Source organism: Lonchura striata, chromosome 15, assembly GCF_046129695.1.
Source record: "Lonchura striata isolate bLonStr1 chromosome 15, bLonStr1.mat, whole genome shotgun sequence".
NCBI classification, from domain to species: domain Eukaryota; kingdom Metazoa; phylum Chordata; class Aves; order Passeriformes; family Estrildidae; genus Lonchura; species Lonchura striata.
In genome coordinates this window covers 2666078-2693126 of record NC_134617.1, presented here as the reverse complement: position 1 = coordinate 2693126, position 27049 = coordinate 2666078, and positions in this window count along the sequence as shown.

Below are 27049 nucleotides of genomic sequence, written 5' to 3'. Positions count from 1 at the left end.
TAATTTAATTGCAAGAGATTAGGTAACATGCAGACCTGTGGTTTGGAAACCCCAAAATCCTGCATGAATTCAGTCAGCCCTGGGCATCTCAGCCTTGTAACCAACCAAGCTCTGAGCAGATGAATGAACCATCAGGGCTGGGGTGTGAGCAGGCAGGACCCTCACTGGGGTAGGAAAGGATGGATTCCTGAAGGATGGAGGAGCTGGATTTGGGGATTGCAGGGAGAGCAGGAGCTGGTAGATACAGATCTCTTGAACTGGTTCTTCCAGCACAGCCTGAGTGCCCGGACAGCTGGCATTTTTGTGTGGAACAGCACATCCCTGAGTGACAAGGAGTGGCTGGATGAATGAAACGCTGCAGCAGGAGCAATCATTTAGGAGCCCATTTAACACATGATGGCTTTCAGGGCTGTAAATACCTACAAAACTTCTGCTCGTGGGGCCAGAGAGCCTCGGTGGGGCTGGGCCAGGCACTGCAGCAGCTCTGCTGCCCCAAAAGGGCTGCAGGAGGCACACAGGGCTGAGCACCCCAGAGTCACATCGGGGACCCTCACTCAGGTCCCCCCTGTAAGCTCTTCACACCTCAGATCAGCAAAAGGCCCTGTGGGGAAAGGGAAATGAATTTTCCAGTATTCAGGATACTCTAGAGGAGAAGTGATTGTCAAAATAAATAATTTTCACGGTTTGGGTTGGAAGGGATCTTTAAGATCATCCCATCCCACCACCCACCTTCCACTGTCCCTGGTGTCTCCAAGCCCCATCCAGCCCAGCCTTGGGCACTGCCAGGGATCCAGGGGCAGCCCCAGCTGTGCCAGGGCCTCCCCACCCTCACAGGGGAGAATTTCTTCCCCGAATCCAATCCAAACCTGCTCTCTGTCAGTCTGAAGCCGTTTCAGAATTGCACAGCTCAGCACGGGCTGTTAGGCTCAGCTGGGAGCCTGCTCCACCCTGCCTGTCCCTGGGGATGCTGGAGGCACCTTCCCACTGCCTCCCCAGCCCTCGGGGATCCCTGGTGCCATCCACCTGCAGAAATCAGGGATTCACTGCTGGGAAGCTGAGCACAGCTGCTCTAGCTCCACGCAGCAGGCCTGACTAGAACATGGCAGGAATTCTCCCCTGCAGGGACTTTTAAGCAACTGCCAATAATTTCCCAGGCTCCTGGTGCCAGTGATAAATAAATAAATAAGTAAACATGCAAATGGAGAGGACACATCAAACTGCCAAACCAAATTCAGGACACAAATGAAAAAAAGAGGAAGGGGAAAAAAAAAAAAATTAGGAGGCACTGAGAAGAGCACAGTCTAGCCAGTAACACTTTCCACTTTCCAGTGTTTCCAGTGCCATCCTTAGCTGAGCCCAGAACAGTAATTCCTTGTTTGCAGGCTCCTCTGTTAGAAGCTAAATGTGATTGCAACTGAAGTACATTGATTAACCCAAAATAACTTTCCCTCAATTTGCTGGCTGCTCAGGAATACTCAGGAGAGCTGCTTTTGTTCTGAACTAGTCACTCAGGAGCTCTGGCTCCGGTCCTTGTGCATCTATTGAAACTGAGTGAACCAGAAAAACACCAGGAACTGCACAAGGACACATAGTACAGTTTAATTAGTTTAGAGAGAGGAATTTATTTTTTTCCAAGCATCACTTGGGCAAATTGTTGTTGTTGTCGCCGTCCTTTTTTCTTCTTTTTTTTTTTTTTTCCCCCTCTTTTTCATGGTCTTGTTAAAATAATTTCATGGTTGCAGTTTTTGTTCCTGTGCTTAGCAAAGCAAACTGTATCAGTCAGAGGCCTGAGGGGGAGAGCTGGGACAGGCTCCCTCTTCCTACCCAAAAAAATAAAAAAGAAAATGTAGTGCAGCATTTTATCACGCTGCTTGCAAAATGATGCGTTTAAAGGGCAGAATTGTCAATGTCAGATGCGAGGCTGAGGCACCTATTAATAAACAGCCTCTGCATAGGAAATTCTTTGCAGACTTTAATCAGGAATTTTCCATAGTAACGCCGTGTTCCTGCAGTTAGCTCAGTGACAGCGGTTTAAATTCCACCCAGTGGACTTTGCATTCGCCTTTGAAAATAGAAATAATACATGGGAGATCACAGGTGCTTCATTCCCTGATTAACAAACATTTCATGAGGGCTTTTTTGTTCCCCCGCTTTCCTCCCTGTACGTATGTGTGAGCTGAAAGGGAGAGTTAATTTTAGAATGACTGAAAGATCTGGAACCAAATCCAGCCTCAAATGCAAGTTCATCTTCAGAGCTGTTCTTATCCTAAGAGTTGATCTGAGAGATCCTTCCAAAAAACAACGGAAATCTCACCAGTCACTCCTCTAAGTCCCACAATATCACATGACAAATCTTGCAGGAGTGGCTGTTGTCATGAGATTTTGGCCACATCCAGACAAGGAAATGAGCAGCTTCTGCTTTGGGATTGGAGTGAGAAATCACATCTCAAAACTTTGTAGAAAATATCACCCTTTGACCTCAACTCCAACAGCTGCAGGGTTTTCTCCATCTCCAGTTCAACCCTTCTCCATCTCCAGTTCAACCCTTCTCCATCTCCAGTTCAACCCTTTAATATCTCCAGTTCAACTCATCTCCATCTCCAGTTCAACTCTTCTCCATCTCCAGTTCAACCCATCTCCATCTCCAGTTCAACCGTTCTCCAGCTCGCAGCTCACTGGGAGTGCTGGAGGTGGAAGAGCCCTGTGCACAAAACTGCCTGGGAAAATGTCTGCTCCTCTCCTGCCCTGTCTCCTCCTTCCCTCAGCACTTCCAGCTTCTTCAGGCCAGCCTCCCACATCTTGTGAGTGCTTTCCTTTAACCATTCCTGAGCAGAAGCGTCCTTGTGTGGCCAAACCCTCCTTCCCTGGCTGTGTGAGACAGGAGATGGAGGGATGGATGGATGGATGATGGATGGATGGATGGATGGATGGATGGATGGATGGATGATGGATGGATGGATGGATGGATGGATGGATGGATGGATGGATGATGGATGGATGGATGGATGATGGATGGATGGATGGATGGATGGATGGATGGATGGATGGATGGATGGATGGATGATGGATGGATAGATGGGTGATGGATGATGGATGGATGGATGGATGGATGGATGGATGGATGGATGATGGATGGATGGACAGATAGACAGACAGACACACAGACACACAGACACACAGACAGAACCCTCCCTGGGTTCTGCACTGCTGTCCCAATTCATCACCCTGCAATTAGCAGCTGAAGCCTCCTCTGGTATTTCCTGTCAATCCCAATAATTACCTCCCCTGCCACCTACTGCAAGACTGAGTCCTAAAAAATCATCACCCAGTGCCTCAGATCCAGCCCCTAAGTTACCCCCCTTATCCCAAGGGCATTTTGTGTGCCAGATAGGATCCCTGACTTATTTCCTGCTGAGTTCTGTGTGTTATAAGCTATGCATGCTGCAGGATAAATAAAAGATTTAATAGCCTGTTACTCCAAGGATAGATGTCTTTCCACTTTACTCTGTTTTTTCAAATTTATAGACCAAAACCAACTGCAGGGGATTTATACTTCAGCCACATTTGCTTGAGGCTAAAAGAAGGCGCTAAGGAGATCTCACTGCCTGTTCAACCCACTCATGTACTTTTCTCTGCCTGTTACATCCACTTTTGAAGCACTGCTGAGGAGAAGAAACTGGGCTGGGTGAACACCTGGCCTGATCCAAACTGCACTCTGTTCTCAGGATTTTTCTCTCTGGTGTAGCAACAAAAAGCTGGAAAACCAAGCAACGTGGATAGCATGAAACTCTACCCAAAGTACAGGACTAAAAGACATCTGTAGGAAATGTTATAATAAATAATCCCAAATCGTGTGCCTTATCTCACATGACAGTATCAGTGCATTTGCAAACCAGGCTGGAAATAACAGCTATTGAGGCAACCTAATGGAAGTGCAATGTGCTTCCCATGGCTTTTATTTCTTTTTCAGGAGCAAGGATTAACAAATTCAGCAGCAAACCCAGACCCTGCGTTCAGCAAAACTTCCACGAGCAGCTTAAGGAGTGATTGATGGGTAATTTTCCAGATCTCAACAATAATAAGAACAGCAGCAAACATGAAAGGGTGCAGCAGGATTTTTGTGGAGCAGCGTTGGGTGGCTCAGCGTGCCATTGTGACGATTGTCTCTCATCAATGGAGCCCTTTGGAATCAAATGCAGGTATTTACTCGAAGCCAGCACACAGCCCAGTGTTTGTCTAGCTCCCAGTCTGCCTGTGTCAGCTAATGCTGTGTTTGGAAGAGGTTTCTGACTCTGACAAAGAAATGGATAACCAGACATTTCCTCATCGTGCCATCGGAAAATCTGGGAGAGAGCGGCGGCCGTGAATGAGGGGAGAGGCTCTGTGCAATCAATAAAATGGAGCTGGCTCCTGAATCCCAGCAAAGCAACAAAGCTGGGATCGCAGGGCAGGCTCAGGTTTGCAGAGTGTAAAGGAGAGAAGACAGGCTGATGATTTTCAGTGCTTGGCTCTAGCTCTGCCTTTCCCTCCTGGCGCCTGTGGGAATGGCACCAGACGAGGAGGTCAGGACAGGGACCACCTCTTTAAATAATGCCTGTGAGACTCTCAAGGCTCTTCTCTTCACAAAGAGGGATGAATGTCTCCTCTCTCCAAGCACTGTCGTGCCCAAGGTCAGATCCTGAGGGACAGAGCCACGGTTACAGAGCCACACTCCTGAGGAAATGCCTGATGCAGCTTCATGTGACACACTGCACCAGTGCCCCTTGTCCCCTGCCCAGGGAACCAGAGATAAAGCCCAGCCACAGTTCCTGACATCGATTAGCCCGGCATTACCATGTAATGATGGTTATTATTGCCTGGAGCCTGATAAGGTCAGGATCTCACCGCACTTGTGAGGCATTTTTGGACTCTGCTACAAGCAGACAATTTGTAAAATTTAAAAAAAATCTTTAAAAATGAGCATCCTTTACACGACCTGAGTGAAATCAAATGGGGGTGAAAGCCTGCCTGATTCTGACAGTTGTCACTTGGTTTTTAACTCTGCATTAAACCAGCATTTCAGTAAGTTGGGAGGGTGATATGAACCCGGAATCAGAGGCTATGGAATCCTTTGTATTTGTACAGCCTCTGCCAAAAGTGCTTTATTAGCAGGTCACAAAGTCTCATAGGCTGGAATTTCTGCAGTAAATTGCATTCAGGCTGAGCTCACAAATCATTAGCCATGCAATCTTGTTTATCCTGCTAGGACATGGAGTTTGTCCTGTTACAAAATCAAAGCAGCAAGGTTGAATGGTTCTGAGTGAAAAGCCTGATGAGTGAACAAGATTCTCTGAGGAGGGATGAGGGGGCTGGAGGGACAATCCCTGAGTGCAAACACAGCCAGGAGGCAGCACATGAAGGGTCCTGTGGAGGAGAGATCCCCCTGAGCAGCCAGAGATCACACCAGTGTCACTGGGGCCCTGTTGTTTATTCTGGGGAGTTGCTGTGGACACCAGCAGCCCCTGGAAGAGGCTAAGAGCAGTTTTTTTATTCCTCCACTAATGCACGTGATTAGGACATGCACAAAAAGTTCCCTGGGAAATCACAGCAGGCTCCAGCTTGGGGAGCTCTGCCTGGTGGGTGCAAGAACAGAAAACTGGTTTCTGAGGAGGGCAACTGCATTAGCAAAAGCTCCTTAATTAATATTATTTAAAAGACAAAGAGATATTTTATATTTTTCTTTCCATGTGACAAGTCACCAGACTTTGCTCTGCAGGCTGAGGGGTGACCACAGCGAGCACAACTTGACCTGACCCTGCAGCTCATGGGGTCTGCCCAGGGCCCTCTGGGGCTGTGGTGCTGCTCAGAGCAGCCCAAGGGCAGGATCCACACAAGGAGGGGTCTTTGGAATCAGGCAAAGCAGATTGGAAGAGCTGAGGACAAAAGGATAAGGTCCCAAAAAATCTCTTTTCCCTCCTGATGGTCCCTGTGATGGGCAGCGGCCAGACAAAACTTCTTTGGGTCTGGGTGAAACTTTAAAGAAAAAAAGCTTTTAGAGAAGCTTTTGCTACTCCAAAACAGATTCTGTCATTTACTGTCAAACACTTCCTTGCCAGTTTTTTGGGGAAGTTGAAGGTACCACCTGGAGCACTTAATTCTCCATACCCTGCCCATACCCTCCACTTCACCCTCTGCAGCACGGGGCTGGACTTTGGCCACGGCTTCATTCCTTGCCAAAGTCCAGCCTCTGGGCTTGCTGAGAGCTGGTGTAGCACAAAACAAAACTCCAGTAACTACCAGAACCCAATACTCTGAGCCAGAGCTGCCCTCTGCCCCAGTCACCTGCTGATGTCCAGTGACATTCTCCAGTTTAAAGCTTTTTTTGGAGCTGCTTTTCCTGTGAGCAGTATCGACATCCTGGCAGCCCATCAGGCACCACAAATCATCAAAGCACCCGATTTGCAAACAATTCAGAGGCTAAAATGTCCTTGCTGCTATTCAGCAAACTCCTCTGCCTATCAGCAGGATCTGGAAAGCATCTTTGGCCCGGGAGAGAGCAATGAGGAGGACTAAAGGTTGATTTAGCACATGGTTTTAGTCACAAAATTCATTTTGCCTTCCAAGACAATGTTTTATAAGCTCAGGCTAACTTTGCAGAACCCAGAAAATCACCAAGGCGACGCTAAATGTCAAGGCTGGCTGAAAGCAAGCGAGGCACTGCAGCACTGCACACGTGAACGGGGCTGTGCCACCTCTGCAGCCTGGCAGCAGGGACAGCTGCCCCTCCTGCTCAGGAATCACACCCAGCACGCTCTGCCCTCAGCAATAAATAACCTGGAGTGCCATGGGGCTGCCCATGGATTCCCTACAGCTGGCAGAGGGTCGGCAACGGGGCTCAGCTGCAAAGTGTAATCAGAAAATAGTTCCATCTCCTGTGAAAACTCAACATTTTTCAGTGTATATTGGCATTCCCAGGGTAAGAAAAGCCTTGTGCTTCTTCCCATTTGATAGAATATTGTTTATGCTACATTGGCATTCCCTTCTCTGAGTGCCTGGGAAAGGCTTTGCATTTATATGAGCTTGTTCAGGAACTTATTTTGTGGTACCCTCCAAGTTCAGTACACAAAATACATAGTCTGATTTTACAGCACTTGTACTGAAATGACAGATTTTATTTATTTTTTAATGGCAGACAGGACCCTTTGGATTCTGTCTGCTTGAGTGGCAAATACACTGGGAATAAATGAATGCCACGAGGAAGTATTGTCATGCTTCCCTCATGGATTCCCAGGTGTATTTTCAGCTTTGCTCTATTATGTTATATAAATTCCCATTGAGGAAGGGGAGCTGCACATCACTTTTGAGGATCATTACTAAAAATGGATTAGATTTCCCTTTTCATTTTTCTCCTTTCATTTCTCAAACCCATCTGCCTCTCTGGAGGAGCCTGTGGAGGGGATAACCCTTTGCTGAGGGAAATTACAGTCAGAACCACTTTTAGAGGACTGTCAAAAGTGATCAGGCCTCAGTTCTGCTGCTTGATATAATCAGTCCAAGGGCTGGCGTGGAAAGAGACAATCTCTGAATAAACACTTGTGGGGGCAAGGCTGACATTTTAGCCCAGCAGCTCCAAAAAAATAAAAGTACAACCTCTCTTCTCTGCAGGCTCCTCTGGCAGTGGTGTCACAGCTCTCCTGCCTCCCACGTGAGCCCAGCCCTGCACACATCCCATCAATCCTGCCATGAGGATCTGCACCATAGAGCAGGAGCAAGCCCTGAACCCACATAGAATCACACTTTAATACCAGAAGAGAGGGGGGAAAAGTAAAAAACCCAGCATAACAGGCCAGCTGGCATTAGGCAGGATGGGAGAGCAGGAGCAATTGCCAGTTCTCCGATGCACTGCAGCACTGAATCGTGGCAGGCACTGCACAACCTGGTTTTCTGCTCCAGAAAGAACAAGCAGCTCCAAGCATTGCAGGTAAAGGCACTTTCTAAGTCCTGTTTTCCAAGGAAATGACTCTCTGAGGGATTTAAAACACAAATGCATTGCAAGGACACCCATGGGCAACAGCTCCAGTCAAAGGGAGATGGAGGCTGTGGATTTGCTGCTTCCCTCCTGCCCCAGGGAGCAATGGGGGCATCTCAGGCAGCAGAAGGGGCTGGTGCAGGACTGGGGAAGAGGCACCCACGTGTGTCACAAACAGGAGCAATGGGGCCTGGAGAAACAGCCAAAGGTTTCCATGAAATCCCACAGGGACGATCGGCTCCTGGCTGTGAGAGAAGGAGCATCCCCAGATCCCAGAGCTGCTGGAGCTCTAGCACAGCCAGGGAGGATCAGCCAAGTGATCTGTCACCAGCAGAAGGGCTGCAGCCTCACAGCTGGAGGAATAAGCAGCAGGGAACTCTTGAAACTCAGAAGTTCCTGGACACAGAGCACAGAGATGGGCTGGGATGGACCCTCCACCCCAGACCAGGGCTAATTCAGCGTCATGGCTTTGCTCTCAAACACAGAGGGAAGCAGCAGAGCAGGCTCCAGGTGAGCCCAGGGATGTGTGGGTGGCTCTGCCCACCCAGCACATCCCAATCCTGATCCCAATCCCCATCCTGATCCCGCAGGGCCAGCGCCACACTGAGCCTCAGCTGCCAAGCCCTGCAGCCAGGGGCTATTCTGGGAGCTGGAACAAAAGAGAGTATCCTCTTGACACCCAAATAAAGCCCCCTGCAGTTGTTCAGGAAGGTTTTCCAGCTGAGGAAAGGTTTTGTTGTCCGTGCACCTGCTGCTGTGTCCCTGAGACATGGAAAGAATTTTTTGGGTGTCACCAGTGAATTCTGTACCTGGCAGAGCCACCATACAGGAATTAAATCCTTTAGAAACAACTGAGTTTCACAAGATTATCTACACAACAACAGTTTCTGTGCCACCTACCCCAAACCTGCTGCTTCTTGCAGGTTTGTGTGGTTAAAGCAGATTTATTATTAAATTATGGCTAAAATTCAGGACAGTTTGGTGAAGATGAGTGAGGAAAGGGTCTGGGAACAAAACTGCCTTTGGCTTGGTTGTGTGCTGAGTGTGTGTTTCTGGAAAAAAAACAGCCAGAAAAGCCACCACTTTCCTTGCATTTCCACAAATTCCACGTGTTTTGGCAGCTCACCTCTGGCCTGGGAGCAGCCAGCCAGGAGGAGAAATATACTGGGCTGTTTTCTGCCCCCTCTGCCTTCAGAGGTTTTTGGGATTTTGGTTTTCAGACTTTTGCCCTGCCCTGCTGAGGTGCAGAAGCATTGTGTGCTGAAAGGTGGGTTCTTTACTTCTGTTAAGGCAGTTTGTGGCCTTTGTGACAAAGTTAATGCCGTGGCTGTTAAGAAGAATGAAGTATTGATTTCTCTGTGTTTTGAAAATGACTTGAGACCGTGATATGGTTCTGCCTTAAAGCAAAAATCCTGCCTGCATTTCATCATTCCAGAAAGGGGGGGACAGAGAGATTCCTGCAGAGATTATTGTATTTGTGAGACTGGGTTTTTTTTCCTCTCTGCACATGAACAGCCCATGTGAGACTAAGTACTTTCCATGTGACTAACTCATTCCCATGCTCGCTGTGTAACAGGGCATTTAAAGCATCAACAGGCAAGGTCAGAGCCTGTTTGTTGATGCTAATGTGAGAACAAGCACTGCAGAAGAAATTAGGATTATGAGAGTGCATGTGTGTTGCCCCCAAGACTTGTTCCCTCCTGAGGAACAGCCTGGGTTTGGTGGGGACTCTGTCCCCTCTGTCCCCTGTGTCTGGGACAAGCAGGAGCCCCTCTGGAGCTGGGGGCAAGGAGAAGGATCTGGGATCAGCTGCTGAGCTGCTGTGGGGTGCAGCCCACATCCTGCTGCTCTTATCTGTCCTGCCCTGTTAATGCAGCCCAGTATCTCCAGGAAGCAGGGAGATCCTCACTCCGACACTCAGAATTTACTGGTGTGATCATTTAGATCTGGATTTTGTCAGGTCTCTCCTCTCTCCACCCAGCTCTGTGCTCAGGACAGCAGGAGCTGGGCAGTCCCTTGGTGATAAGGGCAGGGATGTTCACGTCCTGCCTCCAACCAAGATCTGAAACCCCATATCTTCATTTGGGGTTTTTGTTTGTTAAGTTTCGTGTGTTCATAATGGTTGAAAATAGTAGAGGGGGCAGATAAGCGTGTGTATTTCAGAGGTATGAATCTTTTGAGGATGCATTGCATTTTTAACCCAAACTGGGCCAATTTCAGTGGGAAATCTTATTTGACTACTGAGGGAAAAGTGGGAATAAGGCCCCAGGGCTGGGTCCACCAGTAATTTCTGCAGGTAGGGAGATGTGGCAAAGCCTGGCTCAGCCAGCAGCCCGTCCCACACCTATCCCAGTGCTGCCTCACAGACCCACTTCAGGCTGGTCCATGCAGGGCTGGTCTCCAGCCTCTCCTGCCTGCTGTGAGTGGCACCTCACTGGCCGAGCTCTGTCACTTCAAGTGCTGCTGACAGATCTGAAGGATCAAACCCCAATTCCCCACAGGGTCCGAGGAGTGAGGGCAGAGCCCTGGCCTCACTCAGTCCCTGGCTTTATATCTAACACCCACATTTCTGCTACAACACCTTTAAACAAGTTTTTGTTGGTTTTTTTTTTTTTTTTTTTTTTGTTTTTTTTTTTTTGCTTCGTTGGGTTTCTGTTTTTAATGACTGCTGGAACACCTTTCTGATCCTTTTTTCAACCTCAGAAGTGTACAGAAAGTGACAGTGCAGTAACTATTGCAGAGTGTTTATCACTGACACAGCTCTGGGCTGCTGCAACTTGAGCAGCCCTGGGGTGAGGTCCTGACACCTCCAGATTTGGAGGACAAATGTGTGAATGGGCAGCCAGCAGGGAGAGAACATTTATTGATCCACCACTGGAAGCATAAAAGGGCTTCTGCAGCATTGCTGCCAGTGACAGGCTGATTGTGCTGATTAAAACAAAGTAAAAGGAAGAGGAACTGATCAAATATCCCCCAGCAAGAAGTGATGAAAGGCCTGAAAGCCCACATGATGGAGATTGTGGTCTGCAGCGTTTCTAATGTTTGATTAATCACTGGCATAAGCTCGCAATTAACACTAATGAGATGTAGCACCGAAATCCTTGAAAACTGTTCAAATCAACTTTCAGCTTCCTTCTGATCCATGATTTCCACTGCAAGCACAATCCATTTTCTCTCCAGCTGCTGGTGGAGCACAGGCAGTCACTCCAGAGCAGCTCACAGGCACTCAGCTGCATTTTGCTGCAGAGGTAGAGACTCCAGCCCTGGCTATTGGCATCCCAAGGGATGGGAATGGACAGAGACCCAGCCTTCAAAGGCACCAGGGCACCAGCACAGCTTCCAAACACTCCTTTTGCCAGCCAGTTTGATCCCTGGGCTAAAAGGTCAGGAAGTCATTCTCTTCTGACTTTAGAATTCCTCAGCCACTTTCTTCCATCTCAGTGCATCTAAAATCCTGGGAAAGGAGAGCTGGCTCCCTTTAACCCCTTGTGTGTTTGGCTCTGTGTAATTCCTACAAAAACACTTTAAACCTGAATGGATCTCCCCAGCCTCACATGGCACTGACAAGCCTGACTTCCATCCCTTTTGCTTTTGTTCTGCTGGAGGATCAGCTCTGGAGCTGTGCAGATCTGTGGGCTCGCTTTATTCAGAGTGTTGAGAGGGATTTGTCTCTCCTGGTGAAACTGAGAACACTGAGGAGGCAAAGTACAGGAGAGAGAAGGCACTGGATGTGAAATTAAGAAATGCTGTCACCCTTGAACAGAGTGTCTGCAGCGAGGGGAAGGTGAGGTTACTTGGCAAGCAAAGAGCAAAATGAATGGCAGTTGAAAGGCAATGTTTTGATAGGCACTAATTATTAAACTGTAATTAGCAGAAGGATGCGGTGATCTGTTCAAACCCCAGCTAAGCAAACAGGGAGAGTTTAAAGACAAAAGGAACTGCAGAGGCTGAGGAGGCAGACCACAGGAATTGCCTTTAGGACACCACACTTTGGACCCGTGTCCTGTGATCTGATACCACGGGGAGGGGTAAAACACAGAGAGGAGGTTTGGAGAGCCACAGGTCAGAGCTGGATCCATGGGAGACACCCAAAGGGACCAGGAGGAGCAGCCAGGGGGCAACTGGGCTGCAGGACAGCCCTGGGTGGGCATCCAGGAGCTGCTGGGCTCAGGGACCCCAAGCTTGTCACCCTGATTCTTAAGATTTTCTAAAGCCTTCTGAGTTTACATTCTGTTGGAGAACTTTCCCACACAATTTCTATAAACATATTGTTTTGCATTCTTTTATGGGGGTGGAGAAACTTGATGTACTAGTGGTTTGTCCAATGTCTTTGGAGAGGTGGCCCATTCACTCTCCAATCCAATGTCACCTTTGGGAAAGTATAAAAGTTGGATTCGGAGAATAAACTTTTATCTTTACCTTGCAAATAGCAGGTGGCTCGCGTCGTGCTTTCACGTGTCCTGTAGTGACACAAGCTCAGCTGGATCCAGACCCCAGAGCTTTGGGGATGCAGGGCTGGGATGAGGTTGGGCTCAGAGACCTCAGAGATGCTCAGCCCAGAGAGAACTGCAGCAGCAGAGCAGCACCTGCAGCCCAGAGACCACAGAAAATCAGCAGGAAAAGGTTTAAAACCATTCCCTGCACTTTAATGGCAGCTTCAGCCACGTTTGTCTCTCAGTGAGACATTTGAAAACCTGGGCCTGCTAGGAGCAAACTATTCTTAAAAATATTGTGCTGTTGGAAAGTCTCATTTTCCCTCTGCTACAAAAGTATTCTGAAAACCCACCAAGGGCTGAGAGGGACATGGAAACTTTTCCTTTTGCCTTGAAGATGTAGCCAGCCTGTCACTGAATCTAAAAATAGCCCTCAGAGTATTGATTAACCTGTCTGAAGGAAGCAACAAGGAATTAGAGAGGAAAAATGAAACCAGGCAAAGCCTTAGAGTGTATTTGACAGTAAAATCTGGGTTAAGAGTAGCAGAACATGCTTTATTACCAGAGTGGCTGTTGCTTTGTAAAGATATTTTTAATTATTCTCAGCCAGCAGAACTGTACCCATAGAAATCTGCTCAGCCTGTGAGGAAAACTTTTCTTCTAAGAGGGTTATTTATCTCTTCAGTGATTTGCTCCTGGCTAATTTTTTATTTGTGTCCTTTTTAACTTTCTTAAACACAAGATGGTTCTCCATTCTGTGGTCTGGACACTCTTGACTATTCATGTAGATTTAAGCATATGAAAATCATAAAGATTATCAAGAAGAGGAAGGATCCCTACCCCTCCTCTCTCTCACTGAGAGAACAGATCCAGCCACACACAGAAACACTCCAACAAAAATAAAAATAAAAATAAAAATAAAAATAAAAATAAAAATAAAAATAAAAATAAAAATAAAAATAAAAATAAAAATAAAAATAAAAATAAAAATAAATAAAAATAAAAATAAATAAAAATAAAAATGAAAATAAAAACTGCAAAATCCAACTGAGCACTCACGGAGAAAAACTATGACAGTGCTTAAAAATAGGAAAAACAAGATTTTCCTTCTGCAAGATTTTATATTGGATCATCAATTCACCTTTTTTTAACCCTGAGAGAGCCAACAAAGGGCAAACCACCCCTTGTATGTCACAGTTTCGTTGGAGATCAAAGCAAACACATGGCCACAAGGAGCCTGCAAAAATGCATTACCAGGTGTGGATGCCTTGGCAAACATTCCTGTGTGACCAGGAGAAATCCAGTTACAATGGGCAGATGCCAGTGATCCCATCAGCTCCAGCTTTACTCTTCCTCCTGTGCCCCAATGTCTGCAATCACCCAACAATCAGCGTGTGCAAACAGCACGTGGTGCCCCAGAGCTTCCCCAGCCCATCTGCCCGGGATTGCAAATCTCAGGGAAAGCTTTTCTCCAGTCCTGTGGCTGCAGGAGGACGGACTGGGGAAAGCTGAGGAGGGAGAGTATTGTAAACACAGGCGAACCCAGTGGGAAGAAATGCTGATGTCTGACTCAATTCAAAAGACTGAATGATTTCTTTATTATAACTATGCTAAAATACTTTAATATACTATATAAAAGGAGGATACTAAAACTACATACTACTTTCTCTAACTCTATCTCTAACTCCAACACAACTCATGACACTCTCTGAGAGTCCAGCCCCAGGTGTGTTGGGTTGGGTTGGGTTGGGTTGGATTGAGTTGGGTTGGGTTGGGTTGGATTGGATTGGATTGGATTGGATTGGATTGGATTGGGTTGGGTTGGGTTGGATTGGATTGGGTTGGATTGGATTGGATTGGATTGGGTTGGGTTGGGTTGGGTTGGATTGGATTGGATTGGATTGGATTGGATTGGATTGGGTTGGGTTGGGTTGGATTGGATTGGATTGGATTGGATTGGATTGGATTGGATTGGATTGGATTGGATTGGATTGGATTGGATTGGATTGGATTGGATTGGATTGGATTGGATTGGGTTGGGTTGGGTTGGGTTGGATTGGATTGGGTTGGATTGGATTGGATTGGATGGCATTGGCCATCAGGCTCAAACAATCCTCACCAGAATCCAACCAAGCAGTCACCTCAGGTAAACAATTCTCCAAACACATTCCACATAGGAAAAACAAGGAGCAGAAATAGAAATTGTTTTCTCTTTCATTTCTCTCTGTGCACCTCTATGAAAAATCCTGAGAGGGAGAGAGATGTGCTTGCCACAGGAGAGGAAAGGGGTGGATGGCTCCAAAGGCTGTTAAAGGGTAAATAATGTCATCGTGGAGGTGCAGAGTCACCTCCTTATCTCAAAACACCTTCACAGGCTTGGCTGAGCCAAGGACTCCGACTGGAGCCAGTTGACTGAAAGGTCAACAAGTAAAATGCAGAGTCTGGAGAAAGAAAAAGTTCAAAAGGGGGAAACAATTCCGTGAAAGGTCTAAAAACAACTCCTAAAAAATCTCCCTGAGCCAGGACAGACCTGTGACATGGGAACGTGGCAGGAACTGGAGGTCTTTGAAAGCCAGGCAGGAGCAGAAAGGAGCAAAACTGCCTGTGCATGGACCATGGGCACAGAGAGCACAGCCAGGGCACCAACTGACTTCTCAGACAGCTTTTTTGGGAAAAAATGCCTAGCCTGGAGACTTCTTAAAAGCCAAACTTCACTTATTTAGAGACTTTTGGCCACTTCTGGCTGCTGCCACAGCAGGTCAGGGTCCCTGGGTGGGTCTGTGAGGAGAGAAAGTGCTGGCAGCACAAGCCCAAGCCTCCCTCCCTCCAAATCTAATTTCAGCTATCCAGAAAGTTGGGATGTGAATTCCTGCTCAAGCAAATGTTGTTTTTTTTTTTTTTTTTTTTTTTGAAATTGCACGAAGTCTGCCACCCCTCTGTGTGAATCCTTATGGGCACAGGGAGGTGTTCCAATATCCTCACTCCCACTCCCTCCCCACCAGCCCTTGCACTGGTGACACGAGACAGAACACACCGACTGTGAGTCCTTCCTGAATCCCAAAATATTCCATCCTACCAATTTAGGCTGCCTGTGATCCTGGTGAGGGCTATTCTGGAGAAGCAGCTCGCCTTTCTGGGAAGCACAGCGTGTTTCTGCTGACAGGAATTGGAGCAGATGCTCCGTGGTTTCAGCTCTGAGGATGTTCTTATTTCCTCTCTGCCTGATGGATGCTGTACTTTAAATGTGCCCAGGTACTGGGGGATGAGCAGAGGGAAATGGATCCTTTCTGAGCTTGTTCTTTTCTCTCAGAAATTGCCCATGGTTTCGTTCTGGAGGACAAGATGTTGGAGGCCCAGCAAATTTCTGAATGCAGCATCTCTAAAAGAACAAAATGCCACAAAGAGAGCGGCCCTGCAGGTGAAACATTTGCTGTGGTGGGACTGACACCAGCAATTCCAGTGAAATTCCAGTGTATTCCAGTGTATTCCAGTGTATTCCAGTGCATCCCAGTGCCATCCCAGTGCATCCCAGTGCATTCCACTGCATCCCAGTGCATCCCAGTGCAAGTGTCCTCTACAGTAACTGCAGCAGGAAGGCTACAACAATGAGCACAGATTTGACACTGAATGATAATGAATTTATACAAATTGTGCAATTACTTCTTTCCAGTTTTTTAACAATAGATCCTCAGGTGTCCCTTGTACCAGCAGCAAACAAAGAGACCCTGACAGAATTCCAGGGAGTGTTTGTATAGAGGGGGAAATTGAGGCAAGGATCCATGTTTTACACTGCATCTGGAGAGGCTGATCTCTGTCTGCAGGTGGCTGTGAGTTTTGCTCTGTGTGTTTAGGAAAGAGGGGTTAGCCAGCCTTTTTCTAAGTTTTTGTCACGTTTGTTTTCTTCAAGATGAAGGGGAAAATACACCTGCCAAAGAAATGAACCTGGGTCGTGAATAAATGAACTGGCAGAGGAAGGAAATATTTGTTTAGCTCTTATTCTCATTATGCTACACCTGGCTGCCAGAGCCACTGCAAAATTTCTAACAATCTTACCAGGTTATTTGCATTTAAATCGCTTTTCCTGACATTATGTAAATCCCTCAGCAGAGCTGAAGTTTTCTTTTTCTCTCTCTCTAGGGCTGCACTCAGTGGTTTGCTCAGTCCTACCCCCTTCTCCTCTCTCTGCTCCACTGGGTTACAACAGCACCAAATGAAAGCTCAGCTCTCCCAGGTTCTGTCTGGAGCTGGCTCAAAGATGATGGTTTGCAGATTTCTGAGACTTCCATGACAGAATCACATTACAAATGAATTTGGGTTTAAAGAGAACACGTGCTCGGGTCCAATGTTACCACAAGTCAGAGCTGTTCTCCTAAGGCTGTGTTTCCAAAGGGATTATCCAGTGGTATTTTCACTATTTAAGGATTCTGCTGCCTTGGTCTCCAGCAGGAGAGTCCTCTTACCCTTTGGGAGCTGTGGGGATAATTTCTTAATCCAGAAGTTTTCCTTTCCCCCCTCTGTGGGTTTCAGACAGCTGGAAAAGGGGCTCAGGTTTGCAGCTTTAGCTCCAAAACTCTGTCCAAGCTTGTGAAATAACCAACAGCAGAGCAGACACTTGATGCTGAAACCCTGCAGGCTTGGGTTTGGATGGTGGATAAAATGAACAGCACAACAGCCACAGGAGCCTGGAAATTGCAAACAGGGGCAACGCCAGCTCTGCATTTTACAGGCTTCAACTCCACACAGGAGGAACTCGAGTAGGAGCAACCAGGAAGACACAAAACTGGCTCTGCTCTAATTCTGGAGCTGGCTGGAGACTGCTCCAGTCCCACCAGATCTCCAGGGCTCTCCTGGTTAATCCTCTGGTGCCTGTGGAGTGCCAGGCAGAGCACGGAGGGGCTGCAGCTCCAAGCCTGGTGCCACTGGACACGAGACACTCACTGCTGCCACCCTCACCTCCTGGACCTGGGCTTTGCAGCATTTGCCAGCTCAGCTTACCCAGAGAGTGCCCATGTGGCAGGGAAATTCCCAGCTGGCTGGTGGGATGGGGAAAGGGGAACAAAGCCCTGGGTGGGAGGCAGCCCCCACAGACTGGAGTTATCTGCCTCTTTGGTGGGCACATGCACCTTGGCTTGGGAAAAAAAAAAATCAATCAGTTAGAACCTCGTTGTTATAGTCTCTTCATGTTGCCATAAATGTAAATAGAGATATCTGGATTTTACCAGCAGACATCCCATCAGAGGACATCCCCTGGTCTCTGGCAGCCACATCAGCTGAACATTTTGCATTCTGGAGCAGTTGCAGTGCACTTTTCACCTCTCGTCCAGGTACTGGGTATGCTGCAAGGTTTGGTCTCTCCCCAGCAAACCAATGATGTTTGCCAAGTGCCTGGAGATCATCTGCTGAAAGGCTCCACAGAGCCTCAGTCTATTATTTCTCAGTCAGAAAAACACATTTACTGAACAGGAGGAACAAAAGGATGAGCTGTGGGCCCCCAATAAGCATTCAACACAAGTTAATTTGCTCAGCAGCTGTATTTTGCTGAGACAGATTGCATATTTTCATTGTTAGAATAAAAATGTCCACTGGGCTCGTATCCTTCCCATCTCTGCCTGTTACACTCCCAGTCTAGTCTAGAGAACAAATTCAATTTCTTTCATAAACAAGAGATCCACTGAAATAATTTTCTCTTTGTCCAGGCAGAAATCAATGGAGCCAGAAGAACACACAAGGCAGCAGAAGACACACAAGGCTGCAGAATCTTCCCCCTCATGGAAAAAAAACCAAAAACGTGGAAGTCTGGAAATGTGGCCCCTGGCAGGGCAGGCAGTGTGTGTGAATCATGGCAGCCTGATTCAGAGCAGTAAGGACAATAATCCTGAGCTGCACCAACTAACCTTCAAGCTTAGTCACAGTTTCACACAGCTAATGAGCAGAGGGAGCAATGAATCCTGGATTTATGGCTCCCTGTTCCCATAGATTTTGCCTGGAGACAACAGCAGTGTTTCCTTGCATCTCTAATGACTTATCTCGTCTTGAGGTCTTTTTATTTCCCTGTCCTTCCCTACACCGATGAGGGTTTGTTTTTGTTGGGGTTTTTTTGGGTTTTTTTTTTTTGTTTTTTTTTTTTTTTTTTGCAATCATTATTGAATTTTTAAAAGCCTGATGGATAAATTCTTATCATCAGCTCCTACAGTAAAAATACAGAGTAACACTCATGAATCTGCCAAATTCTGCTCCTCGTTGTTTTTCTCCAGATTCTGTTCACACAGAATTATCTGTGCAAGAGAAGATGCTCTGACTCCAAACCCTGCTTCCCTTCCTTTGTAAATCACCCAAAGTGACTCCAGGTTTATTTTTAGCCCAGAGGTGAATCATTCAGGGAAATCTGAAAAAATCCACTTAACCACAGTTAAACTCTCAAACCTGAGCAAGTTCTTGCTAACTTTTATGAAGTTGATACGTGATTATTTGAGCTCACGTGATTAAAGGGGGTGCACCTTTATTTTAACTCTCACAAAACGACTTTGGACTTGAAAATCCTGGAGAATCAGGTCTGTAAATATATCTAGGTTTACTTTATGGAGACAAAATGAAGGGAGAATTGGAGGGAAAATGTCCCAGACATAGAAGTGGGGTTTATTTGGAAGCAGAAGCAATGAGAAGGCAATGCCCATGCCCATATGTGAGTCACAGTTTCATCCTTGAGATAAAACATTCCTCATGATCCAGGTAAACCTTTGACCCAGAGACTGATACAGCTACAGACTCCACTTTTGTGATATTTAATTTGAAATAAAAAAGGAGAAAAACAAGTTCCATGCTATTGACAGCCAGCATCTGGAGAAGAAAGTTGAGCAAAGGGTGCCCTGCACCCTGGATGTGACCCATGAGACAACTCTGTGCAGCCTCCACCCACGTGGAGCATTTATATATAGCCCAGAATAAACTCTTTTTTATAATCCTGCCATAAGCTGTCAAGCAGGGCAGCCCCAGACTAGATTTTGCTGCTGCTGCTGTAAAAAAAGGAAGAGCGTGTCTCATATTATTAAAATACTAGAACATATCATAAAAAATTTAAAATAGTGCAGAGTGCTACCTTACATAAAACACTGCCCTGAGCTGCCTCCTCTTCCCAGCATCCCAAATATGCTGAAATCCCAGAGCAAGCCACAGCCCAGCAAAGGAAACTGAAGCTGCTGCTCCAGACACAAATTGAGCCCTTCCACTCCAAGTCTACCTGAGAAACTTCAGCAAAATGACCAATTTTGGTGCAATTTAACAGCACATCCTTCTACCCACAACAGTCTTTCATTCCCCTCAGTTCTCAAGCAAGTCTAATTTAATTAACTCTGTTTTCCAAAGATGCTCAAGGGAATTATGTGCCCTTAAAAAAAAATTTAAATAATCAGTGGGACTGGGCTTCACCCCCATCTGTGCTCTTGAAAAACCTCTTCAAAACTCTCATGTGGGAAAAAGCAGGACCTGCAAACACCTGGGATGCATAAGAGCCCTCTCATGGCATTGCTGAAGCCTCCTGTTCTGGCTTTTCCATATTTCAGAGGCAAAGGTTGGAGTTTTTCTTGCCTGCAGGTTCCTATCCCCAAGGCAGCTGCAGCCCCTTTGTCACCTTCCTATCTTTTCTCTGCCAGCAGCATCATCTCCTTCCCCTGCACTCAAAGTAACCACAAATATTTTGACAGGACTGAGATAAGAAGCAATTACACTTTCAGTTTTGCTGGCACGTCTGAGGGGATGGCAACCCCTTGGTCTGACACAGCAGCACGGTGTGCCTGACTTCAGCTTGGAGTTTTTATTCCCATTTCTTTTCCAGTGACTGATTTCTCCACAATCTTTACAGGCACTGGAGAAAAATCTCCTGGCCTGAGCAGAGGATGTGACTGTCCCTGTGACCCTTGGAGCTGAGCTCTCAAATGGGAATTTTCAGGATATATTGGCCGTGCACAGCTGAACCCTGAATCCCATCCCAGCTGGCACTGGGAAATTATAATTTCAGCAGGTTGGGGTCTGGCTGTGGAACAGAGGGGAGGGCTTGGCATCCTGATGGGTATTGAGATAAACAGAAATTCGCTGTGTGTCCACCAGCAGTGAAAAGTAACCTTTGGGGTTTTGTTAACAAGAGCATAGCCAGCCAAAAATGGGATTATCCTTCTCTCCTCAGCACTTGGGAGGTGCTTGGGGCATTTTGGGGCTCCTCGGGAGAGGGAAGAGCTTGGCAAGCAGGAGAGAGTGGAGCAGAGGAGCACTGAGGCATCGGGGAGCAGGGACACGGAGCCACGGGGAGGGACTGAGGGGTTTTAGCACTCATGAGAAACTCTGGAGGTGTTTAATTCAATCTTCCACAATCTAAGTAAAAAAAACAGAGCTATCTCCTCTCAGAGATGCACAGAAAGGAGAGGAGAGGCAACAGCCATGAGCTATAGCAAGGAAAATTTGAATGGGATACGGGAAAAAAAAAATCACAAGAGTGTTTGCGCTGCTCAGAGACCCTGTTCAGTCTCCATCTTTGGGGATATTCAAAACTCCTCTGGGCAAGGCCTGAGAAACCTGATCTAACTTTGAAGCTGACCTTGCTTTGAACAGCAGGTTGGACAAGGTGATCTCCAGGGGTCCCTTCCAACCTAAATTATTCTGTGGTTTTCTGGAAAAAGTTCAGATGCAGACTTGCAAAAAGCACTTGTCTGGGAGATCCAGCTAAAAATGCAGCAGCTCCTGGGGGCTGTGGCAGCTCTGATAAGGTGTCTGGGATCCACAGCTGGATTCTCAGGGGACTGTGGGACTGGATGGCTGCAAAACAGGAGGCTGAGCCCCAGCTCAGCTCTGAATGCTGAATCCTATCACCCAGACTGATCCAACTCAATCCAAACAGTGCTCCCTCAGCTCTTCTCTAATGACAATAGAGGTTTTTTTTTTTTCTTTCAGGAGTCCAGTCTACAGGCTATCACAACAGCAGTGCTCCCCGCTGTCAAATTCACTTTTTAAAAGCCAGGAAAAATGGAGGGGAGAGATTATGGAGGGAAATCTCTGCACAAAAGCAGGAGCGGGGCAAATCTGTTGCTGGGGCTGGGAGGGGAGCTCAGGCTTTTAGGAGGGATAAAGAGATCCCGATTCTTTGGAGAGAGCCCTGGGTTACCTGCAAGGACTGTTTGTCCTTTTCTCCGGCCCGGGGACACGCTGGCTCTCAGCTCCTCGGGAGCTCTGCTCCCTTGGCACCGGGACAGCAGCAGATCACCAGCACAGGGCACACATTGCCCAAGGTGCCCTGGCCACTCCCTGCCCTCCTTAGCTGCCTTTCCTTGGGGCAGAATGACGGATTGTGGCTCCCTGGCAGGTCCCTGCACACAGAGCCACACGTCCCACCCGGCAGGGCACAGCTCAGGTGGCTCCTCACGTGCCAGGGGGGCAGCAGAACCACCCCACGCCACTCCTGAATTCTCCACCTGCCTTGTACAGCCTTTTGCTGTAAATACTTTCTGCCTTAACGAGAATTTGCTGCTCCAAAAATAACTGTAATTACCCAAGAAGCAGAGGAGCCTATTTACAAGATTTAAAGGGGAAGAAGAAAGAAAAATCTCTCAGAAGAAAACTCGGGCCTCAGAATACAAAACTGAGTTGAAAAGGGGAAGCTCCTTCCTCTGGGAGAAGCTCAGCCCCTCTGGAAGGGCAGGGGCATGGCCTTTCTTGGTACTTTGCCCATGCCAACCATCAGGAATTGCTCAAGTCAGGTGTGGATAAAATATTCCATGAAAATCAATTACCCCCCAGGAGCAAAGTGTCAGAATGAGGTGGGGGGAAATCTGGCAAAACTCATATCTGTGAAAGTTTATAACTCTTTGCTGAATGTAAGGGGGGAAAAGAAAGATAGAAGGCATTAAAAAGGCATGAGTGTGCACAAGAGAGTAGCAGAAAATAATAATTTAAAATAATAAACTTGTTACAACAGCAGCAATGATTGCTGTCTATCCAGGCTCTGAATAATTCAAAAGGTTCCTGCTTCACTTAGGATCTCAGGGAATTTTCAGACCTGCCAGAATTTTCTGCTGGTAAATAATGCATCTCTAGTGTTCAAACACTCACAGTACCCAATTAATACTATAGATTTAACACTGCTGATTTTGAAATAGGAAGGTAAATTCCTACTGAGGAAGGTAAATTCCTGCTGAGCTGGCTGAGCCTTCAGTCCTTCCCATTTCCACCTTGACCTTTGGGTGCTCCAATTGCTGGTGCCTCTCCCAGCTGCCACTTTCACACAGGCAACAAGGAGTTAATGCAGCTGAATCTTTCAGCATTAACCTACAAAATAATTCACAGTAGGATTCCAAAAAAGGGGGGAAACATAAGGCAAAAACAGGTGCAGCAACGTGCAGCTTTCTGAGCTTTGTTCCTGCACTGGGGGTTGTCTGCTGCTGCTGACACAAGTGCCTGCAACACCCCAGGAGTTTTGGGCAGGGGTCACCAGGATTTTGATGGTTTAGAGAAAATTCCTGGATCCAAATTTGGAATCCAGCTCCTGCTTTACCTGAACTCAAAGCTGAGTGAATTAATGTACAGCACAGCAATTGCAAGAGGGACTTGGAGAAAGCTTCTCCAAACATCCTCCTCCTGCTTTCCTGATAATTTCTATTCTACCCCATGAACACTGAAACAGAAGGACAAGCTGTTCCTCTGATTGATATGGCAATTTTAGGAATTTTCCTCTAGTGGAGATGCAAAAACCTCCCTGGAAATAAAACCAAAGAATTGAGAAAGGAGGCAAAAGCCCAGCCTGAGAAAATCAGCAGTGACCTGAGAAATGAGTTAGTAAAGGCAAGGAGAGGCCTATTTTTTAATGCAGTATCAGGATTTTTCTGGGATACAGACTGTATTTCAGATGAATTTTCTTCTAAAAATACCTGAACTTTTCACTGCCTGTGCTCACCAGGGGGAGGGTGCACACAGCCTTGTACCAGCTGGATCCTACATTTTGGGAGCAGCCACATGGTTCTCATAGCCCAGCTTTTCAAATCAACAGAATTTCGGGATCAGGAGATTCTGGTGCTGAAATTTAAGAGCTGCAGGAGAGCAAACAGCTCCTACCAGAGCTCACCCAGCTCTGCTCTGATTTCCAGGTGCTGCTTCCCTCCCCATGCCCTGCTGGGCTCAGGTGCTTGTCCTCGTGGTTGTCCTCTTGGTGCTGGTCCCAGGACACCCCAGCATCTCTGATTTCAGGGCACTTTGTCCAAACTTTTCTAGCCCCGGACTTTTAAAATATTTTATCTTGCTGCTGTGGTTCCTATTGTTCCTAAGCTGTTTTTGTTATTAAATTACAGAGGTTTGGAGTTGGCATCAACCCTCCTTTCCTTGCCCACTGTCAACTGGCTGCTGGGGAGAGAGAGAGAGAGAGAACCAGGGGGAGAGAGAGCAGAGGAGAATTACAAGGTTTCATATTCCTGTAAACAGAGAAACATTTTTCCACTCATCAGTCTGAGCCCAGTGGAAATAGGGCTTCAGTTTCCTCTAGTTAAGGCTGGGGATCCGGTGGCAGAGCTGTTGACAAGCCTCCTTTTTTCTCTGTTTATCCTGCAGCTGAGCAGCAATCCCATGTGCTGGCAGCCACTGCTGCTGCCTCCTCCTCCTCGCGCCCTCCGTGCCCTCCCTGCAGCCCTGGGCAGGTGTCTCTGCTCCGAGGAAAATCCTGACAAGGCTCCCCTTTTCCTCCAACCCTGGCTCTGAGGAAGCAGCCCTGAAGTGCCTTTGGGGGCTGAACTCCCTTAAAGGGCAGCCAAGAGAATCCCAGGATGGGCCGGGCTGGGGGGACCACGGAGGGTCCCTGGTGCCACCTCCCTGCTCCAGCAGGGCCATCCCCGGGCACAGGGCACAGCGTGTGCCCAGGCTGCTCTGGAATGGGACCCCACAGCCCCTCTGGGCTCTGCTCAGGGCTGGCACTGCCCAGGGCAGGAGTTCTGCCTGCTGGGCAGGGAATTGCTGGGCTCAGCCCTGCCCGGGGCTCTGGGGCCATCGCTGGGCACCGGGGCAGAGCTGGGGCTGCTCTGCCCTCCTGCACACAGGGACGGACTGGGGGACACGGGGGGACACAGGGACACCCTGGGACACCCTGGGACACCCAGGGCTGAGGCCCCTCTCACTGGGGCTCCTCTCCAGCCTGAGCAGCCCCAGCTCCTTCAGCCTTCCCTGGGCACGGAGATGCTCCAGGCCCTTGCCCAGCTCCAGGAGCTCCCATCCCTGCAGTGCTGAGGAGCCAGAGCTGGACACAGCACCCAGAGGTGCCCCCAGGGCTGGGGAGAAGGGCAGGATCACCTCCCTGGCCTGCTGGAAATTCTCTTCCTGATGCTCTGCCTGCAGAATCCCAGCAGCCCTCCCCTCAGCCTGCGGCTGAGCTGTGCCTGCAGCGGGGTCTGGGTGGGGAAGGGTCTTTGTGTTGTGTGGAACAACAGCACCCAGTGCCCAGCTGGTGACATCCCACCCGCTGCTGTGTCCAGTTGTCGGAACTCAAAATGTCCCTCAGACATTTTTGGAGGTTCCAGGCCCAGGTCAGAAGCATTTGAGACCCTGGCAGGCAGCTGGAAACAGCTGGGATTTTGGGTTTGAGCCATGGGATGAGTTACCAACCTTGCAGGAAGAACAAGAAGTCACAAAAGTTTAGATATTAGAGTAGAAGTAGTCACAAAGTAGAGGGAAGAATTTTTGAGTGCTGTATGGGGGGGTTTTGGTTTTGTACATGGGGGTCAGAGATTTTAAGATGGATTTGGGATTTGGGCCTGCCCTGTCCTCCCTCTTTCTCCTTCCTTGCCTCCATGTTCTTGGTGATGTTGGCACTCACAGATTGGTTTAGAGTAGAAAAGCACCATTTAATATAGGTAATAGGCATTGGGAAAAACTGTAACCATGCAACACGTAATGTACCATATAAAAGACAGCAGCAGCCCTGGCGGGGAGAGAAGAAGCAGTCAGGGTCAGAGAGGATGTCAGGGTGTGTGTGTGCCTCTGCCTGAGCTCTGAGCAAACCACAGCAGCCCCAGAAGAAAATCTTTTAGATAGCTTACAATAAACTACCTTGATACTAAACAACAGAAGATCTCTGAGCTTTTTTTTGAAAGCGCGGGTTGGAGGAGAGATTTTTCCACCACACGGAGCCACCCCTGACCTAGGGTGAGCTCCGGCATCCAGTGACCTGTGCAGTGCAAACACCCTGCTGGTGTAGCTGGGCCACCATCACCAGGCTCACCCATCCCTTCCCAGCAGTCACTGTCTGTATTTTCCCAGTGTGGCCACACAAACACAGCTCATTGCAGAAGAACATCCTCTGTCTGGCCAGTGCTGATATCCTCAGTGGTTTCCCAACAAGCTCTGAACCAACTCAACTCAGATCTGCCTGCAAAAGTTGATCAACAGCCTGTGCACGGGCACAAGATCTCCAAAAACATCACTGAACACCTCTCCAGGAGGAGCTGGGTATGAAAGAACTCTGTAAATAGCTGAAAGAGCAAAAATGCAACATGCAGACATTTGCTTGGCCATGTAGAGCAATAACATTAACTTAAACCTCCTGCATCTTGCTGCCACTGGGGTTTACAATTCCTGTGTGTGCCATCCATAAATCCTGCCTGAAAGAGCAGAGAGTTTCAGTGCTGATTTTGCAGCTGACACACTTAGCAGGAGGAGTTCTGTGTTAAAGCTCCCATCTGGGCACCAGGGCTGGGCTCGTCCTTGGCTCCCTATGTCACCTGAAGTCCCTTGCTGAGTTCCCTCAGCAGGATGCCACTGATGGTGGCTGAGGTGCAGCCCAGAAGAGGATGGGAGCTCTGGAAGTGGTAATTGTATATAAATATATATTTAGAAGCACCACAAATGCCTTGCTAGAAGGCCATTCAAGCATGCAAGTCACTTCCTAGAAACCTCTGTTTGTTTGGTGGCTTTGCACAGTGTGTGACAACATTTCCCTGCTGTCGCTGTGGGCACAGATCTCCAGATGCACCCAGGGCAAACAGCAGCCTCTCCAAAAGTATTCCTGGTGCACCTGTCAAAGATTACAATTAATTCAGGACTGTTTGATGGCTTATGCTAAATGAGCTTGGCTCCAGGCCAGTTTCCATTGGGCAAGTGTCTCCATCTCAGGAGCACTGTGACATTTGGCATTTATTGTCCTCGTGGCTGGCACTCCTTCCCAGGGCTGGAATGTGTCAGGGGAACAGACTGGCTGTTCAGGCCCCAGTCTGCATCGAGGTGGGATGGCACAGAGGAGCCTTTTGTTGTTGCTCACATTTAACTTCCCCTCTTAAAGACAGATGGAAGAGTTTGTGTTTCGTAGCACCTCTCACCACTGCAAAATCCTCCCGTGTGACAATCCCCAGCCATCTCCTCCTGCTGCGAGGTGTTTGTTCACAAAGACTGGCCCATGAGCTCTCAGCAACGCTTAGATTGGCACGATATGATTCAGTAATTTCCTTTGTTGCCATCCCTCTCCTCCTGTCAGCACATTCACTGGGTCCTGGCTTAAGCCTGGTCCTTGTGTGGGGTGACAGCCTCTGTCCCCTGCTGCACCCCGAGCTGCACAGACAGCAGCGTTCCCATTCCCAGCAGTGCAGCACTG